The sequence below is a fragment of the Miscanthus floridulus genome, chromosome 17 (genome assembly GCF_019320115.1).
Source record: "Miscanthus floridulus cultivar M001 chromosome 17, ASM1932011v1, whole genome shotgun sequence".
Lineage (NCBI taxonomy): Eukaryota > Viridiplantae > Streptophyta > Magnoliopsida > Poales > Poaceae > Miscanthus > Miscanthus floridulus.
Genome location: NC_089596.1, coordinates 2,230,034 through 2,244,290, shown reverse-complemented (window position 1 = coordinate 2,244,290; position 14,257 = coordinate 2,230,034).

Below are 14,257 nucleotides of genomic sequence, written 5' to 3'. Positions count from 1 at the left end.
AACCACTGTACTATGGCCCATACCCTGCGTAGGGCAGTATTCTGTAAACATCCTGACATTCTACAGGGGTATCGATAGTATTGTAGGCGCTTATCATCCTTTCACACCCATCAGAATGGGTAACCGAGCTGGGTAGACGTGAGCCACAAGGCTAGGTGGAGTACTCATCCTAAGTCCTCACCCTTGTAAAGTCGTCCCCTTCATCTATAAAAGGGGATGCGCTTCCTCCAACAAAGAGGGACCGAACAACACAACACGCACACACAGTCAAGCAACTACAAAGCTCTTGACCTCCTTTCGACCCTTCCATCAGAGACTTGGGACCTGTCCCTCTCTTGATCATTTGTATCCCCTACAATGAACCATTCATGGTGTTAATAACACGAGCAACAACAAACTGGACGTAGGGATATTCGGCCTGAACCAATATAAATCTTGTGTCCTTTAGCGCATCATCCGAACCTAACACGCATTACTATAAATTTACTTGCCGATGCTTGTATGAAACACCGACAGTTAGCGCACTAGGTAGGGGAACTTGCGCGTTCCAAATCAGGCCTCAGATGGCCACCCACGCAATCAGCTGGGCCCCGGGCACACATGTGCGTTTCGGCGACTAGATTTCATCGTCACATTAGGAAGAGAACTGGCGCTGACCCACACGGCCGCCCAGTTTCTCCCTTCCATCAACCTCAGCCGTCTTAGGCTTGAGGGCCCGCCGGGCAACTCCCTTGGACCCCAGTTATCTAGGGAGGCCTTGCACAACGTCGCTCTATTTCTGAAAGGCCCTGTACGGAGCGCCCCAACAGTGTTTTCGTTCGGTCTCCGCAACGCTGCGGCAACCGCAGGCCACTTTCTTGCACTACGTATGGTTCAACTGCCCACGGACAGTGAGTTTGTGGGGATGATTGAGCATGATATGGAGACTCTCTACGGGCTCCTCAATGAGAAGCCAGGATCGTTCTCCAGCTCGGACTCTAGTAGGGGAAGCCACCACCCTTCCCGGGAATGCTTCATGGCGCAGACCCTCGAGGGGCACGTCGAAAGTGTTTCCGGGGAAGAGGTCACCCCGACAAACAACCCTGACGGCAGATCCAGGGAAGACACGACAGCCCCATCTTGCCTAAGGATGGAGCAGCTGAGGGCCCGCAAGTTGGAGATCGATGAGGCTGGACAAGGGCTCATCCGGGAATACGCGGACATCAATCACGAGATTGAACGCCGCAAAGACGGGGGGCGCCCCCATGGCCCGCACCATACACCAAAGGATCCTCATCGATGACGGGACCCTTCCTCACTTCGCTCGAGTGAGCCAAAACATCGCCGCAGCAACCGCCTTGCTGCATGGCCTACCAGAGGCCGCAATGTCCGAGGATCGCCGCGCCCGCCAAGAAATTCGCACGTTGCTCGAGCGTGCGGCGGCGCAGTAGGCGGAAAGTTCATTGTCTCGATGACACGAACCCGACACTAGCCAGCGCACGCCCTCAGTGCGTCCCACCAAGGATGCGTCTATTCACCAAACACCGCCAGGCGGCAAGCAGCCCTCTGCCATCTTGATGCATCAACGTCTCAGCCACGACCACGATGTGCGTAGCACCATCGACACCCGCAGGCGCGTCCACGGCGACGCAGGAGAGGCGGCCCGCCATGGCTACCATCCCCGACGCGGTGGACGCTACGACAGCAGTGAGGATCGAAGCCCAAGCCCTGGCCTGCCAGGCCCTCAGGCCTTTGGCCAACACATCCTCAACGCTCTGTTTCTGCTAAGGTATCGACCACCTACCAACATCCCTAAATATTCTGCCGAAATAAATCCCGGGCTTTGGCTCAAAGACTATCGGCTTACATGTCAGGCCGGTGGTGTAAGTGATGACGATTTCATTATTCGTAATCTCCCGCTGTTCTTAGCTGATTCGGCGCGAGCATGGCTAGAGCACCTACCGTCCAACGCCATTCAAAGTTGGGCGGATCTGATGGAGATCTTCATGGGCAACTTCCAGGGCACGTACAAACGCCCTAGAAACCCATGGGACCTCAAGAACTGCCGCCAGAAGGCCGATGAAACCCTTCGCGGGTACATTCGGTGCCTCTCGGTAGTGCAATGAGCTCCCTAACGTCGCCGACGCCGACGTGATAGGAGCCTTCCTATCCAAGACAACCTGTGAATCCCTAGTCCACAAGCTAGGATGTAGGGGCCCACGGACTACCAAGGAACTCCTGGACATCGCCACTAGTCATGCCTCTGGAGAAGAGGCGGTCGGAGCCATCTTCGACCGCTCCGACGGAAAGATGAGGCAGGACGAGGATGCCGGCGAAGGCGCCTCCAACCGTCCCGCCAAGAGAAAAAATAAGAAGCAACGGCGCGACAACTCGCTCGTGGCCACTGCCAATCGCAAAGGTGGCCGGAAGCCCACGGAGGGCACTCCAAACCACTTCGAGAAAATGCTCGAAGGGCCATGCCCAAACCACGCCTTCCCGGCCAAGCATCTATACAAGGATTGCGGCCTCATGCGCAAATACTAGTCCGAGGGCCTTAACAAAGGGGAGCAGGGGAAGGAACCTATTCCCGCCATAGATGACGTAGAGGAGAAGGACGATGCCTTCCCGATGCCGACCGGTGCCCTCATGATCTTTAGAGGATCAATGACCTATGACTCCAAGCGCCGCCAGAAGGTCACGCGCCGCGAGGTCTATACAGCTGGACTGGCCACGCCGGCCTTCCTCTAGTGGTCGAAATCCGCCATAACCTTCGACCAGACCAACCATCTGGATGTCGTCCCACACCTAGGAAGGTACCTGCTTGTTGTTGATCTGATCATTGGTCCAAAGCGGCTCATGAAAGTACTGATGGATGGAGGCAGCGGCCTCAACATCATGTACGCCAAGATGCTCGACGAGATGGGCGTCGACCGAACCAACCTCCGCCCCATCCGAGCGCCTTTCCATGGCGTCATGCCTGGTAGGTAGGCCATGCCACTAGGGCAGATCGATCTACCCGTCACTTTCAGGGATCGGTCCAATTACCGGACTAAGACCCTCACCTTCGACGTAGTGGGGTTCCCGGGGACTTTCCACGCCATCCTAGGATGACCATGCTACACAAAGTTCATGGCCGTCCCCAATTATACGTACCTTAAGCTAAAGATGCCAGGCCCACACGGGGTCATCACCATCAGCACCTCCTTCCAGCGCGCTTACAAGTGCAAAGTCGAATGCTGCGGACACGTATCCGCAGTCATCGCCTCCGAAGAGCTCGTCACCCTCAGGGAGGAGGTCGTTGAAGAGGCACCCGATGCAAAGAGGTCGTCTAGATCGTTCAAATCGGTGGAAGGACCCAAGGAGGTCCACTTGGACCCTAGCAACTCCGAGGGCAAAAAAGTCCATATCGGGGCCACGCTCTCCTCTGAATAGGAAAGCGCGCTCATCGACTTCCTCCGCGATAACAAAGACATCTTTGTGTGGAAACCCTTGGATATGTCGGGCATCCCGAGGGAGGTCGCTGAGCATACCTTAAAAATTCACCCGGGCTCCAAGCCGGTGAAGCAATGCCTGCGCCGCTTCAACGAGGAGAAACGTAGGGCCATCGGTGAGGAGATAGCCAAACTGTTGGCCGTAGGATTCATTAAGGAAGTATACCACCCAGAGTGGTTAGCAAATCCCGTTCTTGTGCGAAAAAAGAGCAAGAAATGGAGAATGTGTGTCGATTACACAGGCCTCAACAAGGCATGTCCAAAGGATCCGTTTCCTTTGCCACGAATAGACCAAATAGTCGATTCCACCTCAGGGTGCGAAACCCTCTGCTTCCTTGATGCATACTCCGGCTACCACCAAATCATGATGAAAGAGTCCGACCAGCTCACGACATCTTTTATCACCCCCTTCGGAATGTTTTGCTACATTTCAATGCCGTTCGGTCTGAAGAATGCTGGGGCAACTTACCAGCGATGTATGCTCAATTGCTTCAGAGACCTCATCGGGCGAACCATTGAGGCCTATGTCTATGACATCATAGTCAAGTCCAAGCGAGCTGACCACCTTGTCACCGACCTTGAACAAACCTTTGTGAAACTTCAAGCAAACGGCATCAAACTCAATCCCAAAAAATGTGTTTTCGGGGTCCCAAGGGGCATGCTACTCGGCTTCATTGTCTCCGAGCACGGCATCGAATCCAACCCGGAGAAGATATCAGCCATCACAAGGATGGACCCGATCCAAAACATAAAGGGGGTTCAGCGGATCACAGGGTACCTTGCCGCCCTCAGCCGATTCATTTCACACCAAGGCGAACGAGGACTCCCCCTTTATCGACTCCTGAAGAAATCTGACTGCTTCGAGTGGACAGCCGAGGCTCAGGAGGCGCTTGACATGGTTAAGTGATTTTTAACTAAACCTCCAGTCCTAGTTCCTCCATGCAACAGAGAATCCCTCCTACTGTATATATCAGCCACTACCCAAGTGGTCAGCTCCGCCTTAGTGGTAGAGCGAGAGGAAGAGGGGCACGCCTCAGGGTGCAGCGCCCTATATATTTCATCAGCGAGGTGTTATTCGACTCTAAAGCCCGCTACTCCCAAATCTAGAAACTCCTCTACACTGTCCTCATCACCAAGAGGAAGCTACGCCACTACTTTGAGTCACACCCTATGACAGTAGTGACATCATTCCCCCTCAGCGAGGTCGTCCGTAGCTAGGACGCTACTAGAAGAACCACAAAGTGGGCACTCGAGCTGATAGATCAGGGCATTTCTTATGCTCCCCAGATAGCAATCAAATCTCAGGTACTGGCTGACTTCATCATAGAGTGGACCGAGGTCCAGATGCCACCAGCAGTCGTCGATCAAGAGTACTGGACAATGTACTTCGACGGATCGCTGATGAAAAAGGGCGTCGAAGCAGGACTAGTTTTTGTATCTCCCCTCAGGGTCCGCATGAGGTACATGGTTCGGCTCCATTTCCCCTCATCAAACAATACTGCAGAATACGAAGCGCTCATCAACGGCCTACGAATCGCCATCGAGCTGGGCATCTGACGCCTCGACGTTAGGGGTGACTCCCAGCTAGTCGTCAACCAGGTCATGAAGGAGTCATGCTGCCATGACACCAAGATGGAGGCATACTATCAAGAAGTCCGACGGCTAGAGGACAGATTCGATGGTCTCGAACTCAATCACATCCCAAGGCGCCTCAATGAAGTAGCCGACACGCTCGCGAAAGCAGCGTCCGGCCGAGAGCCAGTCCTAGCAGGCGTCTTTGCCAGTGATCAACACAAACCCTCGGTACGCTACACGGGGTCAGAACAAGCCGATGATGGCCCATCTAGTCCGACCCTAGGGGCCGATCCACCAACTGCTTCGCCCGACCCTGAGGTTATGGAGCTTGAAGAGGACCCAGCAGCGGAGTCCGACCCTCCCAATGACTGGAGAATGCTTTACCTTGACTACCTCCTCCATGACATACTACCAGCAGACAAGATGGAAGCCTGATGGCTCGCACAATGCGCTAAGTCCTTTGTTCTTGTAGAGGGCAAACTCTACAAACGGAGTCACATCGGGATTCTGCAACTCTGTATCCCTGGCAAACAGGGAAAACTCCTGCTGGGCAATATCCATGGTGGAGTCTGCGGTCATCATGCCACACTAAGGACCTTGGTTGGGGATGCATTCCGACAAGGATTCTACTGGCCCACCGCAGTAGCCGATGCCGAGCAAATTGTACGCACCTGCGAAGCGTGTCAGTACTACGCTCGGTAAACTCACCTCCCGACCTAGGCACTCCAGATGATCCCCATCACGTGGCCCTTCGTAGTCTGGGGGCTCAACCTAGTTGGGCCACTCAAAAAGGCGCCCGGGGGCTTCACCCACCTGCTTGTCACCATAGACAAGTTTACAAAATGGATTGAGGCTCGACCAATATCCACGATCAAATCCGAGCAAGCTGTGCTATTCTTCCTCGACATCATCCATCGCTTTGGAGTACCGAACTCAATCATCATAGACAATGGCACGTAGTTCACCGGCAGGAAATTCATTCGATTCTGCAATGAACAATACATCCGGATCGATTGGGCAACCGTCGCGCACCCCTGGACGAACGGGCAGGTCGAGCGCGCAAACGGCATGCTCTTGCAAGGCCTTAAGCCGAGAATTTTCAACCGGTTGAACAAGTTCGGCGTGCGCTGGCTCGCTGAGCTTCCAGCCATACTCTGGAGCCTGAGGACAACTCCTAGCCGAGCCACTGGCTACACACCCTTCTTCATGGTCTACGGTTCTGAGGCTGTTCTCCCAATAGACCTTGACTATGGAGCACCAAGAATCAGAGCATACGACGAACAGGGGGCCGAGGCATCCCACCAAGACACCATGGACCAGCTAGATGAAGCCCACGACATCGCCCTCCTCCGTTCGGCTAAGTACCAGCAGGCATTGTGATGGTACCATAGCCGACGGGTGCGGGGTCGAGCCTTCAACGTCGAAGACCTCGTCCTCCGCCTTGTACAGAGCAATAAGGACCGCCACAAACTCTCACCACCCTGGGAGGGTCCCTACGTCGTCACGGAAGTACTTCGCCCGGGCGCCTACAGATTGAAAACCATCAACGGCGAGATCTCCACCAACGCCTGGAACATTGAGCAGCTACATCATTTTTACCCTTAAATAAATGCATACTCTTCCTAAGTAGTATGCTTGCAAAAACTTCCTAGGTTATATTTGCAAACGTTCTCTAAGTTTTCCGTTCTTACCGTAAACAAGTCCTAAGGACTAAGATATCGGGAACAAATTCTGAGTACAACTGGTAGGACTGTGGGAGACCCACGCCCTAGTGGCTGCACTCTTTGCTCACCAGCGCAAACCATGGGAAGGGTTGGAGGGCACTAAAACCGCTTCTATAAAAGGAGGAAGTTAAAAAACTGCTTGCCATAGCAAAAGATGAAAATTTGTTCATTTTTTGCACAAATTCGCCACTTACAAATTGATTTCATCACAAAAAGGACTAATATACTTGTAAATTCAGAGGACTGTTTACTTGGAGGTTTCCCCACAAAATTATTCAATTACAGTCTCTGCCTAGCTTTACTACAAGTACTACTATGGTCGACGCACCACACTCTCCATCGGCAATGCCCGGGGCATGTACACGGGCCAGTTCGTCTACTGTGGCCGCTGCGCCACGCTCTCCATCAGCAACACCCAGGGCATGTGCATAGGCCAGTTCATCTACTGCGGCCACCGTGCCACGCTCTCCATTGGCGACATCCCACCGCTCCGCAGGATCCTCGAAGGCACCGTCATCCGCAACGCCAAGCTCCACACCGCTGACGGTGGCACCCCTCCACTGGGGACTATGCCATCATTGTTAGCCACAACCCTGACAACGACGTCAGGGCAGGAAATGTCTCCTGTCGAAGGAGGGACACAGCGAACGACGGCAAAGTCGATGACATACGGCGCCCTCCAGCGCTCCTTCTCCTTCGGCAGCAGTGACTCCTCAGCAAGGGCAGCTCGCACCTTCTCATCTATGTTGGATGACCTCCGGCTCGACATCATGCTCCGGTTTCACGAGCGGATTTGTGAGTTTTCTCTCTCTGGCATTACCCTTCCTCACTCAGGAACCACCGCGACGCACGGACGCATTCGGCGGAAAGGAAGAAGAAGGAAAGGTAGCAGCTCAGAGGCAGAAGAAGAGGTGGGATGAGAAACCCCCTCCCCCTCCCTATTTAAAGAGGAGGTGCTGCAGCTAAGGAAAGGCGAAAGGTTGGACAAAAAACTCTCTCCCTTCCCCTCCTTAAATGTGAAATCAATGCTGATAGATACCTGAGGGGATGCGTCGAAACTGACGGGATGCGCCCCGGTCGACAAGGTGTCCTCTCGGTCAAACGGGACACTGCCTGGGTATGGCCCACCACTGACCCGCTCCAGACGCGGCAATTAGGGCGCCCACATGGGCAGACGACCCTTCGCCTCCCCATGCAGGACCACGGAATGATCCGACGATAAGACCTCTATAAAGGGGAGCCCAACGGATCTCCTGGGTCGACCATGTAGCCTAGGAGAGACGACGAACGGACGTCCAAAGAAAGATAAGCATCTCTGCCTTCTTACTTTACGCGTTAAAATTCATTACCAATCTTCTGACCCCATCAAACGGTGGGGACACGAACATCACTCGGGGGCTGCCAAGGATGTCTACCAGTCTAGACATCCTCCTCACCCGACCCCTTCGTACGCTTGAAACCAGGGGCACGAAATACGGGCATAAAACTTTGAGTAAAACTAGACGAACTAGCAGACCCTATGCCTCGATAGCTATGGTGTTTCTATTCACCAGAAAAATCATACTCAACGCCCCCTACGTCTCTAGCTTCGACGTCTGCCTTCTCAAGAAGGGTTCGGAGGGGTCCACCTACAGAATCTCCCCCAAAGGAGAAGCTATCAGGTTGCCCAAGTCAATTGAACAGCTCGGACCGCCACCGAGATACGAAAAACAAAGAATAGCGATTCTTATGCAGGTTACTCCAACCTCGTCGCAAACATCAGGGCCCGAACCCATCTGGTAGGAGCTTTTCCATCACTCATGCCACCAAGGTAACGTTATCGACCCTGCCTTTATTTCGATTAAATTATGCATTCAAACATTACATATGCAAAACGTTGCATCCCAACGCTTCGTGTCGCGTCACAAAACGGCCGTTGCCTCATTCGATATAGGTGGCAGCAGGCCGAGGTTCGAAGGCCGGCCCACGAAGGGCTTGAGGCTGCCTCATGCCAAATAGAGCCAGGGAGAAATAACTGAGACGAGCCCCAGCGGCCCTGCCTGACCTCGCTCAGAAGCAGATAGGGACGTCTCAACCTTTTCTCGTTCGATTCTAACCCCGAGCTAAACCCACAGAATCTCCATCGTGGAGAGGCCATCGGGCCGCCTGAGCCTATCGAACGGCTCGGGCATCTGCTGGGAAGCGGGTTAAGAAGTTGTGGAGTGCCACCAGAGGGCTCTACCAATCCCATCAGCAAATGATGGACTCGGATTCCACACGAACATACCTATTAGTGAGCTCATTGAGCGCGATACTCGAGCCGTCGAGGCAAGTGTTGCTTACTCAGCCCCTCCGATTGCGAAAATCGAGGACGGGGTAACATGCAAATTACGACCAACCCTGGTCAAACCCTAACAAGGTCCAGGGGTTCGAGCCGCTCAATACAGGGACACAGGTTCGAAGGCCCTCCCTTGCTGAGCCCATAGAGTCTCCATTTGGGGATTTCTGTTGGAAGACAGGGCGGGGAATATTGCAATGTCATCCAAGGACTTCATCGACCCTGTCACAAAAAGAGACCACGGAATGGGATTCCATCTGAACGTTCTGGTCTCCAGTAACACCTGACCCCAGCAAATGTAGGGGGTTGGACCTTACTCGGGGGCTGGTTAAGGTACGACTACCTCCTTTCATCTTTTCGAAAACAATCATTACATCAGATTCCCTCCTCGTGTCAAGACCAGCGGCAGGATTCGGGGGGAACAGATTGGTAAGATCGCAAAAACCAAATGACCAAACAAAATGAAATTATGAAGCAAAATCACAAAACTGTGTCCAAACTCGAAAATACCGACACTTGTTCACATATTACATATAAGTTGTGCTCAAAATTATTCGACTAACTACTCCCGCGAAGGGAGAACCTTTTCTATCAGATTATCCGCTAGGTTTTTCGCAAGGGGAGCCACCACCTTCTCAATTGCCTCCAGCTCATCATCCTCATATGTAGGCGGGAAACCTTTGCTCATCACCTTTAGGTTGATCTCCTTCTCGTAATGAGCATGGGCAACGGTGAAGGCCTGGGTGATCCCAACGTGAAAAGCACTCTCCTCAAGCTGGCCGACCCGAGCCGTGATACTAGCGGCATGGGTCATAGGCGAGATGGTCCCCTCCTCTTGTGCCACCTGTAGGTTATCGTAGACCGCTAGAACGGCGAGGGACAGGCGATCATATTCATCACCTTCAGCTTGAAGAAGCCGCCGTGCCTCGGCAAGATCGGTACGCAAACAGGCAGAAACTTCCTCGGCATCCAACCATCGGGTCACCTCGACTCCAAGATCCATCTAGCATGCCTTGGCCTCTCGACACGCTTCATCGCGCTCTCGGGTCGTCCGCTCGATCACTGCAGCATCCTGGTTTGCCTTTTCCTGCAACGTCGCGGACCTCTCCTCAGCCTTCAACTTGAGGTCCCACTCTGTCTGTAGCTCCGCCAGGAGCTCGCTGGCTTTCTCACCAGCCACGGCATTCTTCTGCAGCAGCTCATCTCACTCCTTTTGGAGCCTAGCGATCTCCTCATCTAGCTTTGTCCTCGCCGACAAGTCCACAAACATCCCGTGGGCATCCTCCGCGTCCTGAAGCGCCTGGACCTCCTGCTGCTGGGCAACAGCAAGCTACGCACCCACATCTCCTCGTAGTCGGGCCTCCTCGACGAGGCGATCCCACTCCGCCTTCTGCTCATGGAGGAATCGAGATTTATTCCAACTACGAGCAACGAGAATCTGAAGAAGACCGGTATCAGAAATATGAAAACACAAAAACGTGCGAAGAAAGAAGAAAACCAAGCGAATACCTAGGTAGTAGGGATAATGATCTCATGCAGGGCTCCTCTGGCCTGGTCCAGGGTGTCCAGCATGGTCGAGATCCCGACGTCAAGACCCTCCCGCTCCATACTCTCGGCATGATCGTCGAGCGAGAAAAGAGCCAATGTCGGATCCTAGGCGGCCATCCACTACAGTGGCAGCTCCCCCGCATGGGGTAGCGGCTGCCTCCCAACAAAGGGGCCGGGGGCAGCTCCCTCCTGATCCTATGCGGCACCACCACCATGCCCGATGACCCTCTGGCCATGTCCGCCTCCATCCGGCCCGCCTCGTCCGCCATGGCCTGGGCCGCCGATGGCATCAACTGTGCCACCCCCTCGGACGCCATCACGGCAACATCCAGCCCCGCCGGGCTTGGTACGGCTACGGCCACTTCCACCTGGGTCTCCGACAGCACGGACTGCACTGTGCCCCTAGGCATCACCTCCGTCGGCGATACCTAACTCTTGGCCGGCTGTATCACACCCGCCACGGAAGATGCCACCTGCTCAGCAACCACCGAGGGCGTGAGCACCACCACAGGCGCCCTCGGATTGGCCAACACGGCTCCAACATCGACACCACTCCTGCCTGAAATAGGGGCGACATCAGGCAGTGCCATCTGTCCCACCTGAATGGCGAGGCTCTTCTTGGGCGCCAGCCCCAGGGAGTGGCCCGTCCGCAAGAGCCTACACAAAGGTAAAAGCCATTAGGTCAAAATAGAAAGGGAAAAAAGGATGAAAACAAGGGAATCAACAGCTTACACTGACGCCTTCAGCTGGTGGAAACATTTTGGGGACAGATCCCTGGATCCCTGCCCCGACTTATCTGGGCGGGACCGTTTCGAGCCTGTCCCCTGCTCTGAAACAGGGGGGCTCATCTCCACCGTCTCATGGGGCGCAGCACCAGAGCCATTCCCCTCCACCGTCTCATGGGGTGCGGCACCAGAGCCACTCCCCTCCACCATCACCTCGAGGTTAGCGGTAGTAGGCCTGCCTTCCCCCATCCACCGATCCTCGGCCAGCACGCCGTGCGAAGCGGCGGACTCTCCGGCCTCCACCGACTCACTTCCGTCCACGTGGAACTGGAAGGGTCCCTGCATGGATGGGTGGGCACTTGTTAGCGTGTCCTCGTCCTCTAGGACACCCCAATCCACGTCGACGGCTACCTCGTCGTCATCGTCATCATCGTCATCGTCGTCATCACTGCTCACGTCCTCTCCCCGATCCCGTGCCTCCTGCTTCAGTCGTTTCTTCTTCTTCATCTGCTCCCTTGCATTCTTCTCCCGCTCGGCCGTGAGTCGATTCGCTGCTGCCACGGCCTTGTCCTTTGGCAGCGGAACTAGACTGTCTTTGAAGACTAGCCCCCCCTCGGCTAGTCCCAACATCGCAAAAGTGAGTATAAAAAAATGGAGATTCAGGAAAAAGAAAGAGCACGGGAGAAGAAGGCTTACGAATTCGAAGAATCCAGGTTCCGGCCGCACTAGGGGATGTCCGGGCACTGGATACACAACGTTGAGGACGCTGCTTGCGGAATCCTTCATCGGCTCCATCGCCTCCTTAATGCGATGCGCCACTTCTGAGAAAGGGAGCGCCTTGTCAACAAGCACCATCCCCTCGAATGACATCCCAGGCATCATCCGATGCAGGGGAAGCGCGCGCGCCATCAGCGGCGCCACCCTCCTTGCATGATAGGCGCCGATAATCCCCGCCCCCTTTACGCCCCGTTCCTTTAGGACTTGGAGGGCAGACAGAAGGTTGGAAAGGTGTTTCTTGTCTTTGAACTGGACGCCCCAAGCCCACGACTCTGGAGCCTCTTCGATAAGGCGCCCGGTGTACCTCGGTAGGGTGGCACTCACATCATCCCTAACATAAAACCACTATGAGTGCCATCCCTTGTTAGAAGTCGCCAGACGCATGAACAGGTAACCCCTCGACCGAGTATGGCATAGATGAACACTAGCGCATCCCATCGGCATGCTCACATCCTTCACCCCAATCTTCCTCTTCGACAAACAGACGGTAAAGAAATACCGCCACAGATCAAAATGGGGATCAATCCCCAGAAAACCCTCACACAGGGCAACAAACGCCGCCATATGTTGAACCCCGTTGGGAGTAAGATGCTGTAGCTCCACCTCATAATAATCCAGCAGCCCCCGAAGGAATCTATGCGTAGGTACCACAAATCCCTGCTCATGGAAGATGGCAAAAGATACGACATACCCTTTGGGCGGCGCCGGCTCACCCTTGTCACCAGGTATCAGCCACTCCTAGACGACGGACAATGGATGGAGAAGGCCACGGTGGATGAGGCCCTCCAAATGCTGAGAGGTGATGCTAGATCTACCCCACAACTCCATTAAAGTGATTAGGGAGAAGGCAGACGCAAGCTTGATGGCGGCTGCAACACGGACGCAAGCCAGTCGATGGTGGCGGTGCGAGCGCAGGAGGCTGGGGCGATTAGCGGTGGATGTCTCAGACGCAAAGGCAAGGGAGCAAAATACGAAACCTTGGGGGTGAACCCCGTGGTTTTATAGGGGCGACAGACACGAGAAGGGCAACCATCCGCCTCGATCTCTGGGCCTACCATGCGCACCGCCGTGTTACATCGCGGGACACGCGCCCGCAGTCCCTATCCTGTCCCACCAAAAATCATGGTGGACGGTTCACCTTCCCCAGGCGAATTCAGACACAGGTCACAAAGACTTTTTTCTCCTTGGCCCACTTAGGGCCCAGAAGCTTGGCAGCCGGCCCAACTAAGGATGGATCCATGAATGATCCAAAATCAAGGGCGCGAGCGTTACTGGGATCTTGATCCATGGTCAAGCCCTAGTTAGGTCAACTCTAAATGAGATCCCCGTGAACGGGATACTACAACCCCCTCGAAAAAATATCTAGTTGGTGAAAAACTAAGTCCTTCAGCCTTACCCGCAAAGGGTCCGATACAACCCCCCGGGCGACCCTACTCGAATCACCCGGGGGCTCGGGGGCTACACCCATCGGGTGCGCTCGCACGCACCCTCTGGCAAAGTAACTTTGACAAAATCGAGAACACCCCCAAGCGATTCTATCCAAATCACCTGGAGGTTCGGGGGCTACTGTCGGAGACCTAATAATAGGGTACCCCAGGAGGTGGAACCAATAACCATCGAACGTTAAAAACTTCTGGATGGACAAGGGCGCCGCTACGTTCCTTGCCCAACTAACAGAAGTTTGGTTCCGTCTCGCCCGATGCCTTTAGGCTAGCCCGCCTCACCCGAGGGCTAAGGCTAGTCTCCATCTCGCCCAACACCTTTAGGCTAGCCCCGCCTCGCCCGAAGGCTAAGGGCTAGTCTCCATCTCACCCGATGCCTTTAGGCTAGCCCTGCCTCGCCCGAAGGCTAAGGGCTAGTCTCTGTCTCGCCCAACACCTTTAGGTTAGCCCTGCCTCGCCCGAAGGCTAAGGGTGGGCCACCATTCCGCTCGATGCCTTCAGGACAGCTCCACCTCACCCGAGGGTTGAGGGATAGACTCCGCTCCACCCGACCGCCGAGAGGTGGGCTCGGTCACACCCAAGGGATAAGGACTGGACTCTGTCTCGCCCAATGACCGAAGACAAACCTCGCCCCATTCGATGTCCAAAGATTGGTTTCATCTTACCTGATAACCTCTCC